General features: G+C 38.8%; 1 protein-coding gene across 1 annotated transcript in view; it reads right to left on the bottom strand.

Moving 5' to 3' along the window:
- The window catches only part of Argl (Argininosuccinate lyase), a 228,375-nt gene that overhangs the window by 58,110 nt on the left and 150,456 nt on the right, over positions 1-19,809 (bottom strand). The window lies entirely within an intron of this gene.

The raw sequence follows: 19,809 nt of genomic DNA, 5'->3' as shown, positions 1-19,809 counted from the left end.
CATCATTCCAGTAACCCTAAAAGTAGAAAATAAAATTCTCTGATTATGCCAAACATCCATGCATGAGCTTGTTTAAATCACTGATGAAATATATAAGTTGATCTGCATCCCTGATAGAGAAACTAGGTACTGAATACATCTTGAATTAAATTGTAAGTTAAAATTACTTATTAATTCAGTAACTGATAGACATGGGGGACAAGAAGGAAAATAGTGCACAGGTCAACTGCCTAAATTTTGCAGACAACATAGCAATAGCAAGCAGGAGAGAAGAAGATGCAAAGAAACAACTTGATATATGAGCTAGAATGAGAGTAGGGTAGGACTATGGATCACTTATAACAAGACAAAGACCATGAGCACCACTGGGAATTGATAAACACTGGAAAGCACTGTGCAAAAGGAAGACAAGTTTAAGTACCTAGAAGAATATTATAACTGGAAGAAACAGGAAGTGTACAATAAAAGGCACATGTCAGTGGATGCAACGATTGGACTGCACGAGGCAACAGAGGGGAACATGGTACTGTATGTGGCCGAGAAGATGACATTAGGAAGATACGGGTCAGAAAAACTGGAGAAAGAAGACAGAAATTACCAGAGGAAGATACTGGGACCAGAAAGAGGAGGTGGAAGATGGGAGCAAAATTCAAAGGATGAATTTTACCAAAGCATGAGGATGATCTCAGAAGAAATCAGACTCACAAGGGCAAGATACACTGGACACATGATCACGATGGAGATGGACAGAGTGACCAGAACAGTGTGAGAGCCAAAGGGCAGGAAGAGAAAAAAACTAGGGAACCAAGTGGGTCGATGAAGTCGAGAAGGACTGGACAGAGATAGGGATCAAGGTAGAAGTGGAGAAGAACTGGAGAAATAAATATTCACCAACCAATATACTAAACTCCTTCCAATAAAAGAGAAAAAGCATGCATAAACAAACATTTCATATCACTTTGTGAGGTCCACGTGTCTTACTCCATGCCCTTTGTGCATATATAAACATAAATGAAAATTGATGGATATGGCTCCTTTGCCTGAACATATTTCAGAAAACAAAAACTACATTATCATGCTATAAATGATATCTGCCACGAAAATTAACAAGTAGGCCTACTTAGTGACATGTATTTCATTAATCCTAACTTGTAAGTGGCTCCATTCCCTATAGATTGGACGATTCACTGCCATTTGCATCACTAGAAGCCTCTCCTAAATTAACATGACATTTTTCAACTACAGTTTCTATGATACCTTCCACACCACGCATTGTTTTCTCTTCACGCACCACATGCTGGACATGGGAATGTCACTGATCAGCTGTCACCTCAAGAAATGCTGTGTCAAGGTGTTTACGTATGTCACCAAGTCAGAAAGTGGTGTTACATAACATTTGATTTGGCTGTATACAATCTCTATAGCATTCAATTCACAGTGATATGGGGGTAGAAACATCTATTACATATTTCTCAAACAGGCTTGTGAGTCTTCACCAATTCCAGCAATTAGGTATTAACAAGTTCTTCATAACGTGTTTTTTATTTATTTATCAGGCAGTAAATTATATCACTTTCCTTCCAGGATTTGTCTGGGATACGTTCCAACTTCACACTGGATAAGGAGTGTTGTCTAACATGGTAACATTACCATGCTTTAATTTTGGCAATATTCTTTCAAACCATTCACAAAACTGTCATCACTTCCAATGTGTGACACTATCAGTCACTTCTTTAGCCTTGTGCTTAAAACCAAAAGAAATGTATTTTTCTTTGACATTACATTAGCACCAAAGGAGGATACTGGAAATATCAGCTGAGGCATGGGAGTGAAGAAATTCAGGGAGGAGAAACAGAAAGTCCAGACCATGACAGAACTACCTGTGGCTCTACAGAGTTTGAAGCTTCCCCTACCAACCAAAAGGGAGTCCTTTCAGAATAACAACAAAAAACATCAGCAGTTTTTACATTAGGAGGTCTTAAATACCAAATACAGGACAAACTTTTCATCATTTTACCACAACAGCATCAAGGAAAAAGAAATCTTAACTTCAAATCAGAAAAAGAAAAATAAGAATAAGAAAAAGAAGAAGAAGAAATAAACATTAAATGAAGCAAACTACTAGTGACATAAAAGTTTTTAATTACTTTCAAAGGGTTCTTTATATATTTTAATTGTCTGTGTCAATTTTATATATTTATTTTAGATGGAGATGTACCATAACGAGACAAAACGTCCTAACTTAGCATATGTATATAATGTGTTCATCCTCTGTTTATATAGGACAAAATGAAAGTACTGAAAGGTGGAAACTCTCTCAGAGTTGAGCAAAAGTCAATATGGATTAATACAATGAAGTAAACAAACAGCTTTTTTCAGTTATTCCATTCCCATCTTGATGTTTGATGGTGTCAATCCACCAGATTCTTAAGTGACACAATTTTCATTCACTGCCAACTGCTCCCAGCATAATTTATTATTCTAGTGAATCAGCATGCATTAAAAGGCCAAAGAATGAGAGCTACTGTTTTGTTATTTTGTCCTCCAAAGACCTCTGTGTTCCGATGCATTCAAGGAGATCTATTTTTTAAATTTTTTCAGTCAAGGAATGCATAGAAGTCTCCTCTAGACCACAATTTGAAAACATCTATCTTCTTTCAGTCATCTTTCTTCATTGTCCACATTTCACAGTCATAGGTTGTAATAGGGAAGATGACTGTGTAGTGTTTATCGTGTAAATAAATAAATATTAATATTAACCAAGGTACAGGATTTGATTATTTTGTACTTAGAGCTAGAGGAGAACAAAAGAACATCAAAAATGCAAGATAACAGTACAGTGAGGTTACAAATGGGAAAGTCGATGAAAGAGATATGCATTGCCTGTTGTCACTCCATTCCATAATAGGTCACTACATCACTCCACCTGTTATCTTAAAACAAAGTCATCAAAGGCCTTAGAGAAATGTACTCGTCACTCACTATGTGTAATGGTGGTTTTGGGTGATTTATTTTCTGGAACTGACGATGATGAAGCTACCTGGGCTGATGTGTAAAGTCTTTGAGGTGCCCCTGGCCTTGATGCTGGTGGTTGAGTGGTGGCAGTTAATGTGCGCTGTTCGACCACAAAAGCAGGTTTCAGGCGATCACGAGAGACTGTTGATCTTCTACCACTAATAACGATGTTGAGCATTTTGCTGGAACATTGCAGCACTTCATAGGGTCCGGTATAGGGTCGCTGGAGTGCAGCACAAACCCCATCTTGACGAAGTGCAAGAGAGTAGGGTTTTGTGGCAGAATAGACGTGCAGTTGTGTGCCAAGCAGTATTTGTGGGCCGAATATTGTTGAAAACTTGCTTGAGATGATGGATATATGCATGGCTAAGAAGAGAGTCATTGGTGTTGATTCAAAGAAATCACCAGGAAGCCATCAAAGAAATCACCAGGGAGCCAAAGTGTTGTGCTATAGACCAGCTGAGATGCTGTTGCCTTGATGTCCTCCTTGTAGGCACAGCAAAGACCAAGAAGGACTGCCGGGAGCTCTTGGTACCAGGAATGTCTGTCTGAGTGCTGGTGGCTCATTAATGCAGCTTTCAGAGTACGTGAACTCTTTCGACGAGACCATTAGCCTGTGGGTGGTAAGCTGTTGTATAGTGAGCATTGATTCCAAGTACGCGAGATACTTTCTTAAACAGGTCTGACTCAAAATTTCTTCCCTAACATGCATCAGCCAAACCAGAGATCCAAATCGGGCAATCCATCCCTCCAAAAAATGTCTTTACAGTGGTTTGGGCAACTCTGCCACTGGGAGATACTACGGAAATCCCAGCGCCAGTCCCAAGCCTGGATAAAGGAGGAGGGTCAATGGCTGGTAGATGAGTCTCAGTGTGGGTACACATGCCAAGTGGGTGCCCATGAGAAATACTGAGAAATGCTCAAGTTGGTGGTTTTGCAGCCTACGGTACCAGCAAATTCTACTCCTTCGGGAGATGGATGAGGGCGAGTATCCGGCGCCTTAAAACGGGATACCCTCGGCTATGGTATGGTAACCCAGACAGAAGGGTCCCTGGTCCTCCAGGTTTGGGGTTGAGCATGGGGCTAACAACTTCATCTCGTGAAAACTTTACTTGTTTCGAAACTCGAAAGGAATAGCCGGACTGACCAATGACGACAAAATAGGCATGGAAAAGGTACTCGCAAACGGAAACATGACATTACAATTGCAACCTGGAATGAAAGGACATTAAAGAAACCAGGTGCCTTACAATCCCTGAAGGAAGAAATGGGTAGGTACAAAATAAACACTGCAGCCATACAAGAGGAGATGGAAAGGGAGTGGTACCTTTCAGAGTGGAAGATACACACTGATGTATAGTGGAAGTAATATTGGTACGGGTGGGGGCACAGGCTTTTTGATTGATAACAGATTTAGACCTATGGTGATGGATTTTAAACCAATAGATGAGAGAATGAGCAGCTGGAGGATGAAAGGCAGATTCTTCAATACAACACTTGTATGTGTATATGCTACAACTGAGGAAGCGGATGAAGAAATTTAGGAGGAATTCTATAGCCAGCTGGAGCAGGTAATAGATGGTATACCAAAACATGACATTAAGATTGTTTTAGGAGATCTTAATGCTAAAGTAGGACATGAAGAAGCCTTTAGAGGGACAATTGGGAAAGAGAGTGTTCATGAGCATACCAATGATAATGGATTGAGGTTGATAGATTTTGCCATAAGTAATGAAATGGTGATTAGGAGTACCTGGCTACAATGGAAAGATGTGAGGAAGGCTACTTGGTGTTCACCAGATGGTATTACATTGAATCAGATAGATCATGTGCTGATTGACAGAAGACATGCTTCAGATATAATGCAGGTGGAAAGCTGCCGAGGAGCAGAATGTGAATCAGACCATTATGTGGTACGGATAAATTGTAGGCAGAGAATAGCTAATTATAGAAGAACACAGGTAGAAAAAATCCAGAAGAGGTATGACAGGAGAAAACTTACAACGGATGAAATAGTGAAGGAGAGATATAAGTCAAAGATAACGGAACAATTTCAATGTAAGGAAACAGAGTGGCAAAAAGAAAATATCGAAAGGAAATGGAAGATTGTAAAAGAGGTATTGCATAATACAGCAGAACAAATATTAGGTGAAGAGAAGAAGACACGGAGACCAGGTTGGTTTGACGAGGAGTGTAGAAATAAAGTAATGGAGAGAAACGAAGCACAAAAGAGAATGCTCAACAGGAACACTAGAGCTAATACAGAGGAATACAGACAGAAGAGAGTAGAAGCAAGTAAGATATGTAGACAAAAAAAGAGAGAATATGAAAGAAGATGGATAATGGAACTTGAGGAGCAAGAGAAAAACAGGGATATAACGAATTTATATGCACAAGTGAAGGCGAAACGGAAAGGCTTTCAGCCCAGGGCAGTGTTTTGTAAGGATAAACAAGGAAATCTGATGGGAGGAACAAGAGAAATATTGGATAGAAGGGCTGAATACTTTATGGAATTACTTAATCCCAATGAAGAACATGAAAACCAAGACTGGTGGTGGGGAGAAGATGAAAGGGAGGAACCTTCAGAATCGAGGAAAGAAACAATTGTAGCGTAGCATCACCAACTAGGGAGGAAGTGTATAAGGCCATAAAAGCCTTAAAGAACAACAAAGCCCCCGGGATTGATAATATTACTGCCGAAATGCTTAAGAATGGAGGAGACCAAATCACAAATCACTTACGTCAGCTAATCTGTGAGATTTGGGAACAAGAGGAGATGCCTAAACAGTGGAATCTTGCAATAATGTGCCCTATACACAAAAAGAATGACAAAACGTGTTGTAATAGGGATAGCACTATTGAGTATGGTCTATAAAGTGTTCACCAAGATACTGGCTGGGAGAGCGGTACCACTTACAGAAGAAATAATACGGGATTATCAATGTGGTTTTAGACCAAATAGATCCACTACGGACCAAATATTTGTAGTGCGTCAGTTAATGGAGAAATGTTATGAATACAACGTAGATATCCACCAATTATTTGTGGATTTTAAACAGGCATATGATTGTATAATAAGGGGAAAGCTGTATGAAGTGATGAAAGACTTTGGAATTCCAGTGAAGATTATCAGACTTATCAAAATGACTTTGAAGGATACAAGAGGTGTGGTTAAAGTTGGAGGAAATATAACTAAAGAGTTTGCAGTAGTACAAGGTCTAAGGCAAGGGGATGTAATGTCAACGCTATTGTTCAACATAGTCCTGGAAAATGTCATGAGGAAAGCAGTAATTAGTAACCCAGGAGGAACCCTGCTCAACCGTTTGAGCCAGAATCTAGCCTATGCAGATAACATAAATCTGATGGCACGAAGATTTCAAGAATTAGAGGAAGGCCTGGGGAGGTTGGAAAGAGAAGCTATAGAAATAGGTCTTCAGGTGCATCAGAAGAAGACAAAGTATATATTCATATCTCGGTCTACAGAAATGACAGGAGAACCCACAATACAACTGAATGGGATAAACTATGAAAAATGTAGGAGTTTCAGGTATCTTGGATCACTGGTTACTTCAGACAATTATAATAAGAGAGGAGATAAAAGCAAGAATAGCAGCAGGCAACCGAAGCTATTTTTCATTAGTCAAGGTTTTTAGAACAAGAACACTTAGTAGGAATTTGAAGATTAAAGTGTATAGAACCGTAGTTAAACCAGTGGTGACTTATGGATCAGAGAAGATGAAGAACTCCTCCGGAGACGGGAATGAAAGACATTAAGGAAAATATGTGGACCCGTATATGATAATGGGGTATGGAGGATAAGGAGGAACGAGGAAATAAAGATATTATATGGGGAACCAGATATTGTGACGGATATCAAGGGTAGTAGACTGAGATGGCTAGGACATGTGGAACGGATGCCTGAAGAGAGAGCAGTTAAGAAAGTATATCAGGGTAAACCAGGCAGGAGACGACTGAAAGGAAGACCAAGAAAGAGAAGGCTGGATGATGTGGAGGAGGACCTCAGGAAGATGGGTGTAAGAAGATGGAGAAGCAAGGCGACCGACCAAGAGGAGTGGGCTACGATAATTCGAGAGACTAAGGCCCTTCACGGGCTGTAGCGTCCAGGAGTAAGTAAGTAAGTAATGGTTTCGGGCGTCTGGTCTTGCGTAGGGAAGGCTTCAATACATCGAGTGAAACAGTCAATGCATGGCATGGAGGATCAGTAGTCTCGATGTAGTGATATACGTTACATTCGTCTGATGGTTGGTAAAGAGTGAGGTTACTGTGGAAAACATCATGCTTACGAATGAGTTCAGCGATCTGTGATGGGAGATTATCATTAATGGTGGTGATACATGGTGGTGGATGGAGCATCGGTTGGGGTGAAGTGGAGAGAGATGTGAGGGGATCAATGATTTGCTTCCTACGAAGATCTACTATCAAACTGAAGTGATATAGGAAATCAGCTCCTATGATAGGGCGAGAGACATCTACTATCATGAAAAAGAAAAGAAATGATTGCTTGAAGTTGAGGCTGATATTCAATAGACATCCATGGGTGGACATGAGCAAATCTTTCATCTGGTTTCAGAAGCTTGTGGAGGGGAGAATTTTTGTGTCTGTGGGCATTTGACTGAGGTCACTGTCCATTGATTTTTATGCAGGTGTTGTTTGCTGCATACAAGGTTGAGGTACAATTGTTATGGTGGTCATGTGGTGAAGGGGGAAAAAGAGAAATAGCTACTTCTGAACTGATTAAGAATGATCTACCAGTTTTGGAATCATTAATAACTAGGCAATGGGTTTCCCCTGAATTATCAACTGTCTCTGTGTTGATGGGTCTTAGGAGTTTTCTGACTGACTGTTATTGAAAGAGCAGGGTTGAAAGCATGTATTAGCCTTCTCTCTGAACCTTCTGTGATAGTAGCAGATGATATGACTGTGCTGGTTCTAGAGCATGACCGAGAGCATTCTCTTGGTGGCTGGGATTGATATTGGGACAACTGAGCAGAAAGTTGTGCTACCTTAGTGCTTACTGTTCCCACCAATGACAGGTGCAAAAGGCACCATGTGATCCACTAAAATCTCCTCGAAGTATTGGAGGGGCTGACAGACTTCCATTCTCGATGAACACAATCTCCGTGCACGCATAATTGGTAATCCCAGCCGAGACCATCACAGAGCCTCCATTGAACAGTATCCTTGGAGAGAAAGTACAGGATGAATAACATTCCCCAGACATTCTCCATACTCTCTCCCTTCCATCTAGTGCCCTCAAACAGAATCTGGATTCATGTGTGAACAGCACTGAGCTCCTCTGCTCCATAGTCCAGTTTCGATGGGCGTTGGCGAATTGCATCCAAGAGGAGCGGTGCTCACGTGTAAGCAGATGTCCTTGGACTTTAAATCTGCTTCATACAACCTCCTTCTTACTGTCTTTTTGCTGATGTTCATGCCCCATACAATTTTTGGCCTCCACAGCTGTTGTATGTCGATCACGAAGAACTTGCATTATGAGAAAGTGATCACCGTGTTCAGTAGTGCTACTCCTACGACCAGAACTGGGCCTCCTGGTATATATATTGTCCTCTCTATACCATTTAACACTTCCGTACACATTAGAACAAGACATGTCTATAACATCTGCTACATAGTATACCGGTATACTGTGCCCAACCTCCACTAATGCTTTGGCCCTTGCTGCGTTTTCAGGTGAAAGGGCCATTATGACCTGACTTTGAAGTGAGCCTAACTGTTGTACACAAGCTGTAATGTCCACAAAAATAAGTGGCAAGAGAAAGGACAGGAAACGGCAGTATTGGTGTTGCGTTTGTCATGATCAGTAATGTTTATCATTTATTGTGCTGAAACTTCTCAAATGGGCTAATTAACTTACCATACAATGCCATCTTGTTATAATGTCAACATTTAATTTATACATGCTTTCAAGTGGACTAACATTAAATTTTGTCTGAAATATGTAGTGTTTCTCTTTTGTTTTCTTTGCCGTTGAATGTATTTTGCCCTATGATGTGTCTCAGGAAATCTCAATTCTTATTGACTGCTTTACGTTTTGATGATTTCAAGAACAAGAAGGATGGGCAGAAAGTTTATAATTTTGTTACAACTTGCTTTACAATTTGCTTTGCAATTTGCTTTACAATTTGCTTTACATCGCACCGACACAGATAGGTCTTATGGCGACGATGGGATAGGAAGGGCCTAGGAGTAGGAAGGAAGGGGCCATGGCCTTAATTAAAGTACAGCCCCAGTATTTGCCTGGTGTGAAAATGGGAAACAACGAAAACCATCTTCAGGGCTGCCGACAGTGGGGTTCGAACCCACTTTCTCCCAGTTTATAAATTTACAACTTTTAGAGAGGTGTTTGAGGAATTCATCCAACACTGCAAGTCTTGTTACTTTTTGAGCGAATACGTTACAGTAGACGAAATGCTCAATGCCTTCCATCGGAGATGCTGCTTTTGTTGGTGTACAGGGAATAAACTGGCCAAGTATGGACTAAAAGTATAAGCATTTACAGATGCAAGGACTTCCTATACAAACAATATGGAAGTATATAAAGGGATGCAGCTTGCTGGCCACTCTGAAGTGAGAAACAGTGGTACTGGTAATCATGTAGTGGAGAAGCTATTACAGCTGATTTTGGGCACTGGCTAGAATGTAACCATGGACAACTGGTATACATCTGTGCAATTACCCAATAATCTTTTAGCCAACCACAGGCTAACTATGGTTGGAATGATAAAGAAAAATATATGAAAAATCCCTCCTCTCTTTGTTCAAACAAAATTCAGACCAGAATGTAGCAGCATGTTTGGTTTTTGAAATGTGCCCACATTGTTGGCATATTGTCCCTAAAATAATAAGGTATTATAGTAGTAATCAACCATACTCAACAGTGATGAAATTGTTGAAGAGTCTGGTGAGGCAAACAGTCCTGATATGTTGACCTTCTATAACCTAACTAAAGGGGGATTAGATGTAGCTGATATGCTGAAAGGATCATGTTCAGTGTCTCAAACAAGCAGACAATGGACTCTAACACCGTTTTTACAGTACAGTCTTCTCAATAATGGTGGCATCAACAGCTATATTATTCGACAAAACAAAGTTGTCATGAATCATTGTTTAGTTTTGAAGATTATCAACTGGGGTATGACACAACTACTTGCAATATCACTGCTCTTAAGAAAATATTCCCCAACGAATCAAACAGAGACTACAAGATGATCTTAGAAAAGACACAGAACAGGAGAGGCCTGTGCGAAACAACATAAATCTTGGCAGATTGAAGCAGATTAAAAGAAGAATGAAAATAAAGAATAAAGACAAAAAATCAATAAAATAACAGCAAATAAATAACAAATTTGAGTACACATACAATATTGAATGCTTATGGTCTATTCCACCTTGTGCGACAACTGCTGTTACGCTGCATTGCGTGACTTTCCGAGGGTTAACACTTGTATGGTTTTCGGGTCCCTTTCTGTTTTATTTCTTTATTTTTATAAAATATAAACTCCCATCAGCCACAATACCATTTCCCTATATTCTGTTTTGTTAATTTATCATTTGATAAATTCATGCGTAGATATATATATATATATATATATATATATATATTAATGAATTCTTCCAGAGTTCTCCAATTTCTAACTTCTGTTCTTAACATTTGTTTTTCTATATCTGCTACTCTCCATGCCACTTTCCTACATACTTTTCTCGCTTCTAGATTTCTGTCCCCATAGTTCCCCATTCCAATTCTTTCTAACAATTGTTTTACAGTACTCCTCTCTTTAACCTAAACCAATATTTGTTATTCTCATAACTATATCCATCTTTGTCAACAGGGACAATCCGCTATTCAGTGTCTGGGTTTCTCAAGCCTTATGGATCACCCGACTCGCTGTGTTAATGCGTGTCACCTTTGATTAGAGTGCTCTACCTAAATAAGGGTAAATCTTGTGTAAATTCTGTGTGTGTGTCGTAGACAATGGGAACGTGTGACAAGTTCTGGAGCTGATACCAATTGGATTACTTCAAGATTTGTAGCAGTTATACGAGCCAACCAGAATGATGGACTGTCGCAGAACAGGTTCGAAGGCTGATAATCTCGTCTACAGTGCCGAGAGGATGGACGAGTAGAACTCTACCATGGGTTTCCCATGGAAAGAAAAATGACCATTATACAGATGAGTTGATGTCATTTTATTTCTTAGCATGATAAAGCCTAATCGGAGTAATAGAATGTAGGGTTTTCTTTTGTTAATACATAAATGTTGTAAATAATGCGTGTCCTAATATGGAATTTGAAATTTCTTTTGTCATGTTAACGTAAAAAACGCCAGCCTTGTGTCGGTAGATTTACTGGCACGTAAAAGAACTCCTGCGGGACTAAATTCCGGCACCTTGGCATCTCTGAAAACTGTAAAAGAGTAGTTAGTGGGACGTAAAACAAATAGCATTATTATTATTATTATTATTATTATTATTATTATTATTATTATTATTATTATTATTATTATTATTATTATTATTATTATTATTATTATTATTATTATGTTAACGTAAAATTAAGAGAGCTAACTCTCTGGACAAACTGTTTCTTTCTTTTAGATAAGTCTTTCATGAGGAGTAGTTTATTGTCAATAATTAATAATATCCTAGCAAGTCTGAGAAACTAGGAGTTCCCCTATGGTGGGTTGATGAATGAGGTATACCCTGCCCAAGAAGTTGCTATTAATGTTCAATATGGTTGTCATAGAGAAAAGGTGGGGAGCTCACCCTGCTCTTTCAATAACAGTCAGTCAGAAAACTCCTAAGACCCATCAACACAGAGACAGTTGATAATTCAGGGAAACCCATTGCCTAGTTATTAATGATTCCAAGACTGGTAGATCATTCTTAATCAGTTCAGAAGTAGCTATTTCTCTTTTTCCCCCTTCACCACATGATCACCATAACAGTTCTACCTCAACCTTGTATGCAGCAAACAACACCTGCATCAAAACCAATGGACAGTGACCTCAGTCAAATGCCCACAGACACAAAAATTCTCCCCTCCACAAGCTTCTGAAACCAGATGAAAGATTTGCTCATGTCCACCCATGGATGTCTATTGAATATGAGCCTCAACCTCAAGCAATCATTTCTTTTCTTTTTCATGATAGCAGATGTCTCTCTCCCTATCATAGGAGCTGATTTCCTATATCACTTCAGTTTGATAGTTGATCTTCGTAGGAAGCAAATCATTGATCCCCTCACATCTCTTTCCACTTCACCCCAACCGATGCTCCATCCACCACCCTGTATCACCACCATTAATGATAATCTCCCATCACAGATCGTTGAACTCATTCGTACGCATGACCGAGCTTGATAGCTGCAGTCGCTTAAGTGCGGTCAGTATCCAGTATTCGGGAGATAGTAGGTTCGAACCCCACTGTCGGCAGCCCTTAAAATGGTTTTCCGTGGTTTCCCATTTTCACACCAGGCAAATGCTGGGGCTGTACCTTAATTAAGGCCACGGCCGCTTCCTTCCCACTCCTAGCCCTTTCCTGTCCCATCGTCGCCGTAAGACCAATCTGTGTCGGTGCGACATAAAACAACTAGCCAAAGCCATTCGTAAGCATGATGTTTTCCACAGTAACCTCACTCTTTACCAACCATCAGACGAATGTAACGTATATCACTACATCAAGACTACTGATCCTCCATGCCATGCATTGACTGTTTCACTCGATGCATTGAAGCCTTCCCTATGCAAGACCAGATGCCCGAAACCATTACTTACTTACTCCTGGATGCTACAGCCCGTGAAGGGCCTTGGTCTCTCGAACTATCGTAGTCCACTCCTCTTGGTCGGTCGCCTTGCTTCTCCATCTTCTTACACCCATCTTCCTGAGGTCTTCCTCCACATCATCCAGCCACCTCTTTCTTGGTCTTCCTTTCAGTCGTCTCCCGCCTGGTTTACCCTGATATACTTTCTTAACTGCTTTCTCTTCAGGCATCCGTTCCACATGTCCTAGCCATCTCAGTCTACTACCCTTGATATCCGTCACAATATCTGGTTCCCCATATAATATATTTATTTCCTCATTCCTCCTTATCCTCCATACCCCATTATCATATACGGGTCCATATATTTTCCTTAATATCTTTCATTCCCATCTCTGGAGGAGTTCTTCATCTGTGCCAGTAAGAGTCCATGTCTCTGATCCATAAGTCACCACCGGTTTAACTATGATTCTATACACTTTAATCTTCAAATTCCTACTAAGTGTTCTTGTTCTAAAAACCTTGACTAATGAAAAATAGCTTCGATTGCCTGCTGCTATTCTTGCTTTTATCTCCTCTCTTATATCATTGTATGAAGTAACCAGTGATCCAAGATACCTGAAACTCCTACATTTTTCATAGTTTATCCCATTCAGTTGTATTGCGGGTTATTGTATGACACAATGGGGAAGGGAGATGAAAGATTTTGTTAGTTTTCTTTTGAAATCCATGTGTAACAGGTTGCGCTCAGTTTGGGGTCTTTCCCCACGGATAGGAATGGGAAGGATTTTGAAAGGACGTCGGCCGTGGCCTATCTCAAAGGCACCAATCCGGCATTTGCCTAGTGTTGTGCATGGGACACCATTAAAATCACTTTCAGGTCGGGCAAGGCAGGACTCGAACCTGCGCTCTCCCAAATGCGTGCTACTACAGTCGCGCTTGAGCTCCACGGAAATTCTTCTTTTTTCTACCGATTTTCCCAAACCTGTGGGGTGGGGGGTGCGAACTGTGTCACATACGTGGATTTGGCCCTGTTTAACGTCTGGATGCTCTTCCGATGCCAAACCTATATGGAGGGATGTAATCACTATTGCGTGTTTCTGTGGTGGTTGGTAGTGTAGTGTGTTGTCTGAATATGAAGAGGAAATTATGATGATGATGCTTGTTATTTAAAAGTCAATGCCCACAATGGTACAAAATGAGACGAAATGTATCCTAGGAAGTGAAATAGTGGCTGTAATTAGATGGTTACAGTCCAGCTTGGCTCATGAATGGACAGCAACGGGTGCCCATTCTCCCAGCGTGACAAAGGAACATTTTTATTTATTTTTTGTTTGTTATGGTCCACCTTCGCATAGACTGCTATGTATTGAAGTTGAAAGCTATGGACCCTTGGATTTCACACCATGTCTTTTTTCAATGGTTCAGTTTAGGAAAACTTGTGTTAAATGACAATATCATGATAATTTAGATGGTAGTTAATAAATAATTATATCTCCCCCCCAATGTCCCGTAGTATGAGGCAACATAGAGCTAGGGATTTTCAGATATGTATCTCTCAGTTAGAAGGAGCCCGGTTCGAGCCCAGGTCAGAATGAGCCAGCATATGCAAGCTTGCATTAAGCTTTTGCCGGGGGCAGAATAAAGTGATAGCCATATTTTTCTTACAGGAATGGCCCCATTTATACATAAAGTGTACATATGATTTGCCCAGCGTATTGTGTTATTGCTTTGAGTTCAAACAGAACCAATGTTCATCGTTGTCTGTCTTGGTGTCAGGCTATGAGAAGTCCGAGGAGTTTTGCTCAGTGTTGTGTTTTTTTGTTATGTAAATATTTTCCTCATTTATTAACTATGTAGTGTAGGGACCGGTTAATTACGTGCTAAGAATAGAATGTATTATGTAGGGGACATATTCTGAAATTACATGGTGGTGATCGACCAAAACAATTAAATTAACAATGATGAGATAGATGATGTTAATCGCCAGACTTTGATTATAACTCACTGCTAAATGAAGTTTGTGCTGAGTGAGATCAGTGAACGCCCTTCAGGCAAGTCAGTTTAATGTGCATATGTCTTTTTTCTTTCCTCTGTGTGGAGAGAGTTTGTTGTAATAGTGTTCTTTTTTTTCTATGTTACAATTCAGGAATACATTGATATTCGTGGCCCCATTACATGATTCTTGTCATTTCTAGCATTGCTAAGCAGTATCCAGTAAATAGTTGAACCCAGAAATCCTACTTTTACATTAGATAAGACTCCATCTTAAGTATTTGTCTTATTTTTTTCGAACGTAAACACTCACCAAGTGCTCGAGTTGCCGAGGCTAGCGCAGAAAGTAGGAGGAGGGCGGTTTGAAGCCCGTGTTAGTATTTCAAGCCGCTCTTTGATATAGTCTCATCTGTGGTTGTTTGTCAGGTTACGCTGATGCATCATAATGCTTGGGTCTCCCATCCGAAGTCCGGCAGGGTATATATTGATGCCAGGCTATGTGGGGCAGGTTTCAGTATGTATGTATGTATGTATGTATGTATGTATGTATGTATGTATGTATGTATGTATGTATGTATGTTCAGTCCTTAGCCTGAAGGCTTGTTTGATCCTCAACAGCCCCACTATTGGCTGATAGATAGCCTAGGCATCACTGAAGAGGGGTACTAGGGAAATGATGAGCGAGGTAGTTTCCTGTTGCTTTCTCAATAAGCCAGAAGTTGCTATTACATATCAGTCTGCAAACTCACTGAAATGCATGCACCAACTGACCCTACGAGCAACATTTCCACACCATTCATAGCAGAGACTGGCTGCGGAAGGAATGGCATTACTAGCATCGCTCGTACCTCAGTTACTTTCATATTGTCAAAGCCAAGGATATGACTGAGACAGATCAATGAAAGTAACAAAATTGCTCTAGCCCATACCAGAAGACTTAGTGCACTGTAAACACTAGGTCTTGCTAGCAAAGGCATATGTGTGTATATATATATATACTAGCAATTACCCGCGGCTTCGCTCGCGTGGATTTCGTAGTTTGATCAAAGTAATCGTTCCTCGACATTGTACTAAGACATTATTTGAAAATTCCTGAAGTATAAAAACTTGCCCAAAAATTGAGTTTCATTTACCTCAGAAATCCTTTGTACACCATATTTGTGGTATTACCTTTTGGGGCCAAGACGACCATGCGACATAGAACTGTACATGTGAGAAACAGTCTTCTCTCAAGTCGAAAAAATAAATACATGTTTCTTTATTTTTAAAGGAGATTCCATATACCTATTCCCACATCTGTAACATCTTCAGTTTTTGAGATATGCATAAATATAAAAGGAATTCAACTCCTTGATCAGTCCTACCCCCATCCTCACCCCCATCTAAGTGTATTTTCCAAAAACACAAATACATGTTTCTTTATTTTTATAGGAGATTCCAAATACCAACTTTCACGTCTGTAACATCTTCAGTTTTTAAGATATAGGTAGGGCCTATCCACATAAAAATAATTCAACTACTTTTCATTTCTTTTCACCCCCCATTAAGTGCCTTCTCCAGAAGCAAAACGGTACATGTTCCTGTATTTTTAAAGGACTTTCCAAATACCAAGTTTTTTTGTCTCTAACATGTTAAGTTTTTCACATTTAATGTAGATATACCAGTACTCATTTTAAAAATTCACCCCTTTTTTTCCAGTTTTTTCAGCCCCTTAACTGGATTTTCATGAAAACAAAAAAATATGTGTTTCATTATCTTTAAAGAAGATTCCAAATACCAGTTTTCATGTCTGTACATCTGTAACACCTTCAGTTTTTGAGATAAATGTATACTCATAAGTATAATTCAACTTGTTCTTCACTTCTTTCCACCCCCCCCTCCCGACTAAACTGGACTTTCTGAAAACAAAAAAATACGTGTTTCTTTATTCTGAAAATAAATTCAAAATATCAACTTTCATGTCTGTAACAGCTTCAGTTTTTAACATAAAGTATCCTCGTAAACATATGTCAAATCCTTATTTACTTATTTTCATCCCCACACCCCTTATGTCGATTTCCCAAAAAAATGCGTTTCTTTATTTTTAAAGGAGATTCCGAATACTAATTTTCACATCTGTAACATCTACAGTTTTTGGGATATAAGTATACTCATAAAAGTAATTCAACTCCTTTCTCACCCCCCCCCCCCACTTCCTACCCGTTAAGTTGATTTCCTCCACCCCAAAAGTAGGTGTTTATTTATTTTTAACGGAGATTCCAAGTACCAATTTTCATGTCTTTAACATCTTTAGTTTTCGAGATATAATTATCCTCATACAAAGAATTCAACTAATTTTTCAATTCGTTCACCCCCTTTAAGTGGATTTTCCAAAGACTAAAATTTGTGTGTTTCTTTACTTTGAAAGAAAATTCCAAACGCATATTTTCATGTCTGTAACATCTTCAGTGATTGATTGAGATATAAGTATCCTAATGAAAAGAATTCAACTCAACAGCCCGCTAAGTTGATTCCCACGCCTTCCAAAAAATTAGTTTTTCTTTATTTTTAAAGGAGGTTCCAAACACAAATGTTCACATGTGTAACCTTAAGTTTTTGAGATATAAGTTCCTCCATAAAAATAATTATTTTTTTCACTTCTTTCACTCTTTCCCCTTAAGTGAATTCTCCTAAAAATCAAAAATACTTGTTTCTTTATTTATAAAGGAGCTTCCAAATGCCAATTATTATGACTGTAACATCTTCAGTTTTGAGATATATGTATCCTCATTAAGAAGGAATTAAACTCCTTTTTCACCATCCCCGCCCCCAAGTTGATTCCCCACTACCAAAATGCGTGTTTCTTTATTTTTAAAGGAGATTCCAAATACTAATTTTTACGTCTGTAACATCTACAGTTTTTGAGATATGAGTATCCTCATAAAAATAATTCAACTCCTTTTTCACCACCACCCCCCCCCCCCCTTCCTACCCGTTAAGTTGATTCTCCCCTCCCCAAAAGTGCATGTTTATTTATTTTTAAAGGAGATTCCAAATACCAATTTTCACGTCTGTAACATCTTTACTTTTTGAGATAAGAGTACCCTCATACAAAGTATTTAACTCATTTTTCAATTAATTCTCCCCCTTTTAAGTGGATTTTCCAAAGACTAAAAATTACATGTTTCTTTACTTTGAAGGAAAATTCCAAATGCAAATTTTCATGTCTGTAACATCTCCAGTTTTTGAGATATAAGTGTCCTAATGAAAAGAATTCAACTCCTTTTTCACTCAACCCCCCCCCCCCCCCGCCCGTTAAGTTGGTTTCCCCCCACCCAAAAAATGCCTGTTTCTTTATTTTTAAAGAGATTCCAAATACCAATTTCCATGTCTGTAACCTTCAGTTTTGAGATATAAGTTTCTCCAGGAAAAGAATTCATTTTTTTTTTACTTCCTTTCACACTCCCCACTCAAGTAAATTTTCCAGAAACAAACAGTGCCCTTTTCTTTAAAAGTGCTTCCAAATACCAATTATCACGACTGTAACATCTTCAGTTTATGAGATGTATGTATCCTCGTAAAATAAATTAATCTCCGTTTTCATCCCGCCCCCCCCGCCTACCAAATTGATTCCCCCACCAAATGCGTGTTTCTTTATTTTTAAAGGAGATTCCAAATACCAGTTTTCATGTTTGTAACACCTTGGATTTTTTTCGTATATATATTCCCATAGAAATAATTCCAATAATTTTTCAATTCTTTCAACCCCCCTCTCCGTTAAGGGTTTTTTCCGAAAACCAAGGAATGCGTGTTTCCTTATATTTAAAGGAGATTCAAAGTACCAATTTTCACGTCTGCAACATGTTAAGGTTTTGAGATATACTGTAGATACCCTAATTTTAAAAATTTCCCCCTTTTTCAGTTCCCCTTAAGTGGATTTTCCAAAGAAAATATTTATGGTTACCTTACTTTTACAGGAAATTCCAAATACCAGTTTTCAAATCTGTAATATGTTACGTGTCTGAAATAATTTGCAGATACAGTCTTTTTTAAAATTATCCCGTTTTTCACCCCTGTTCACCCCCTATTCGTCGGATTATCCCAAAATGCAAGAATACGTGTTTCTTTATTTTTAAAGGAGATTCCAAATACCAATTTTTACGTCTGTAAACTTTTAAGTTTTTGAGATATAGATATCCTCATTCTAAAAATTCACCCCCCTTTTCACCCCTTTAGCAGCGGAATATCCAAAAATTCTCCCTTAGCGAGCACCTACACGTTAATATGAATGTATCCCCAAAATTTTATTTCTTTAAGACCAGTAGTTTTGGCTCGGCGATGATGAATCAGTTAGTCAGTCAGTCAGTCAGGACAAATTATTTTATATATATAGATATAGATTATTAAAAGGTTATTGAAAAATCTCAAACCATATTCCAGTTATTCAAAAATTAGTTTGTGCCAGTATTCATGTCTAGACTAGGTGCATAGAATCATATTCCCTTTTTCAAAAAACTCCACCTTACATTAAGAACAGTTATTTTAGCAGTGATTACTGTCATTTGCTAATCAAAAGCAGACGATTATATTTATGTTCTACTTTCAAACAGAATTTCATATGAGCAAAATGTTTATTTTGGCAGTTATCACTATCGTGCGTTTGTTCATCAAGCAATAAAAATAAGATCTAAGTGTCAGTATAAAATACATGTTTTGACCTTTTTGTAGGAATATGCTTGTTTGTAATCTGTCATAATGCATTTATTAATAAGAAATACACACTCATGTCTTTTGTCTCTTGCTATTACACAACAAGAGGTACTGAGAAGTATACACATATGGAAAATATAAACACTAGTTCCAAAATCCCATCATCACCATGCTACTGGTAATGTTTAGCAGGGTGAGCTCCTAACTTTAAAAGAGGGAAGTTCCTTTAATACCATCATGAATCTTGTGCACTGAAATCAGATATATTTCAATATAAACAACAAAGAAGTGAGACATCTGTGTAGGCTGTTT

This window comes from Anabrus simplex, chromosome 2, assembly GCF_040414725.1.
Source record: "Anabrus simplex isolate iqAnaSimp1 chromosome 2, ASM4041472v1, whole genome shotgun sequence".
Taxonomy (NCBI): Eukaryota; Metazoa; Arthropoda; class Insecta; order Orthoptera; family Tettigoniidae; genus Anabrus; species Anabrus simplex.
Note: the sequence above shows the minus strand (reverse complement) of the source record. Positions and strands in the feature narration are given on the sequence as shown.